Source organism: Felis catus, chromosome D3 (genome assembly GCF_018350175.1).
Source record: "Felis catus isolate Fca126 chromosome D3, F.catus_Fca126_mat1.0, whole genome shotgun sequence".
NCBI classification, from domain to species: domain Eukaryota; kingdom Metazoa; phylum Chordata; class Mammalia; order Carnivora; family Felidae; genus Felis; species Felis catus.
This window is the reverse complement of record NC_058379.1, coordinates 41293436-41296645: the sequence shown is the minus strand read 5'-3', so window position 1 is coordinate 41296645 and position 3210 is coordinate 41293436. Positions and strand designations below refer to the sequence as shown.

Here is a 3210-nt window from a genome sequence, read left to right as displayed (position 1 = left end):
TTTATTTTTATTTTTTGAAAGAGAGAGAGAGTGTGAGGGCAAGCAGGGGAGGGAGCAGAAAGGGACAGAGAGAGAGAGAGAGAGAGCGAGAGAGAGAGAGAGGGAGAGAATCCCAAGCAGGCTCCATGCTCAGCACAGGGCCCAACGAGGGGCTAGATCCCACAACCCTGGGATCACAACCCAAGCTGAAATCAAGAGTCAGATGCTCACCTGAGCCATCAGAGCACTCCTAGAATTATATGTTTTTAAAGTTTGTTAGAATTTCCCATCTTGTGCGCTGCTTTTTGTGGGTGTAGTTCTTTGACCATTTTACCTATTTCTTCTACAAAAATCAGTTTTAAGTCTTTGTTTTTAATCTCTTCTATAGCCTTGGTAAATTATATTATCATAGACATTTTTTTATTTAATCCAGTTTTTGAAAGTGATTTGCATAGAAATGAACTAAGTAATCTATTGCAATTCTTCTTATTTTCTGTGTTTTATTATTTCTCCTATTATATATTATATATAAGAATATATTATATAAGAATATGTTATTTCTCCTATTATATATTAGGTATAAGAATATATTATATTCTTACATATTTGTTCTCACTCCTTTTTCCTTGTACCAAGTAGCTAATGGTTTCTTCATTGAACTAGTTTTTTTTAAATTAAACCTTATGTATTTCTGTTGTCTAACTTATTAATTTTTACTTTTTTCCTTAATAAATAACTTCTGCTTTTTCATTCCACTTATTTTTTGTTTTTTATTTTCTTTCTAACTTTTTTAAAAAGATTTATTTTATTTTTAGAGAGAGAGAGTTGTGCAAGCAGGGGAGAGGGCAGAGGGGGAGAGAGAGAGAGAAAGAGAGAATATCTTAAGCAGCCTCCACGCTCAGTGCAGAGCTCAATGTAGGACTTGATCCCACAAACCTGTGATCATGACCTGAACTGAAATCAAGAGTCAGATGCTCAACCAACTGAGCCACCCAGGTGCCCCTTTCCCTAACCTTTTGAATTAGATTCTTAATTAATTTATCTTAATTCTTTTTTTTTAATGTAAGTATTTAAGACTATGAATTTTCCTCTGAATTCTATCTTAGTAGTATTCCACAGATTTTATTTGTTTCTTTGTTTTTTGGATTTTTTTTTCCAATTTACTATAGCACTTTATTTTTCCCACACAATGATATGTTGCTGGCACCTGATGTTCTCACCTGATAGTGGAAAACCAAAATTTGTTGTCATCTCTTAAATAATTGAGAACTGTCTACAAAAACTTTACATGAATTAAAAGGATGAAAAAACAGGTAAAAATGCAAACCGCTTTCCAACCCAAGAGAAGTAATGACCCACCATTTCTGGTGGGGAAAATATAAGATAAGAAAGGAAACTGAGTGGGAAGGCTTGGAATTTGCCAACCCTGTTAGATTAGCAAGACAGAAATAACAACTGGTCCAAGAATTCTTTCCAGCTTCTAGAGAAATCTTGGGATAGTCAGTTCTTACACATTAATACTCTACACATATCAAGAAATGGATGACCTCACAAATTCTCACCAAGCCAATGGATTTCTCTTCCATAAACATGTTCTCTCACCTCAGTTAGAAAGTGACTAAGCCATATGTACTAATGGTTTAAATCAAAGATACATGCAAGGTTTTAAACATATATCAAGAGAATAGTTAACTTGAATACAACATCAAAATCAGCAGCGAATTCTACAATCCAGTGCTAATGTCAGATACAATGTTCAAGGATAAATTTCTTTCCAAAGGCTTATTCCAGTTTCATGAGGCCAGCATGAGGGAGGCAAATGTATACTTTTGAATAACCTCATGCAGCAAATGTTATACATCTTCTTGCAGTCCGTTTAGAAACACTTGCAGTGGATGATGGAGAAGCCCAACTTGTTCTTCTCCTGCTTACTGGTCCACACCTGCTGGAAGGTAGACAGTGAGGCCAGGATGGATTCCCCACTCCACACTAGGTACTTACTCTCAGGAGGAGTGATGATCTTGACCTTCATTGTGCTGTGGGCCAAGGCAGTGATCTATTTCTGCATCTTATGACAGTGCCAGAGTATGTGATGGCCCTGCCATATATACTGTGTTGACATACAGGTCCTTCTGAATGTAAACATCACACTTGGTGATGGAGTCGAAGGTAGTCTCATGGATGTGATCTCATAGGATTCAATACCCAGAAAGGAGAAATGGAAGAACTCCTCTGGGCAGAGGAACCACTCATTGTTGATGAGTACTGACCACTGGGCCACCCATAATTCTTCCCCTGGTAGGAGGAGGACAAGATGATAGCCATCTCCTGCTGCAAGTCCAGGGCAACATAGCAGAGTTCTTCTTGATGTCATGTACAATTTTTTGCTCAGCAGTGGAGGTGAAGCTATAGCCATGCTCCATGAGGATCTTCATGAGGCAGTCAGCCAGGTCCCATCCAGCAAGATCCAGAGCCAGGATGACTAAGGATGAGTGTAGCCCTAGTATATGAGCACCGTCTGGGTGACCCCATTCCTAGAGTCCATGACAGTACCAGCAGTGTGACCAGAGGCATAAAGGGACAGCATGGCCACATACATGCCTAGGTGTTGAAGGTCTTAAACATGATCATAGTCATCTTCTCTCTGTTGGCCTTGGAGTTTAGGAGTGCCTCAGTCAACAGGACCAGGTGCTCCTCCAGAGTCACATGTAGCTCATTATACAAGGTGTGAAGCCAGGTTTTCCCCAATTCATCACAGTTGGTGATGATGCTGTGCTCCATGTGGTACTTCAAGGTCAGGCTGTAGCAATTGCTCTGGACTTTGTCACCTATGTAGCTGTCCTTCCGCCCCATGTCCACCATGACACCCTGGTGTTGGCTGCCTGACAATAAAAGGGAATACGTCTGGGGGTCATCATCTCCATTAAAGCCAACTTTACACATACCAAAGCCACTGTCAATGAGTAGTATGGTGATTTCTTCTTGTATTGCAATCCACGAGAGCTGGGAGGAGAGGAGCCAGGAAGCTGAGCCACAAGAGCACGTGGAATACAGGCTGACTGCAGCAAGTAGCATCCCAAGTTTTTATATGCTGTGTTATTATTGTCTACAGTTTCAGTTGGTGACCTCTGTTTGTTGTAGACATTGTTTAAAATAGTTTTATATTTCCACACAGAAGAAATTTTATCCCCCTGATTTTTATTAATTTCTAGTTGTATTGGATTATAATCA

The 3210-nt window shown here is 39.5% G+C and overlaps 1 pseudogene; it reads right to left on the bottom strand.

Annotated features, from left to right (window-relative positions):
- Nucleotides 1-1855: 1855 nt before the first annotated feature.
- On the bottom strand, nucleotides 1856-2967 carry LOC101088697 (annotated as a pseudogene).
- Between the last annotated feature and the right edge of the window lie 243 nt (nucleotides 2968-3210).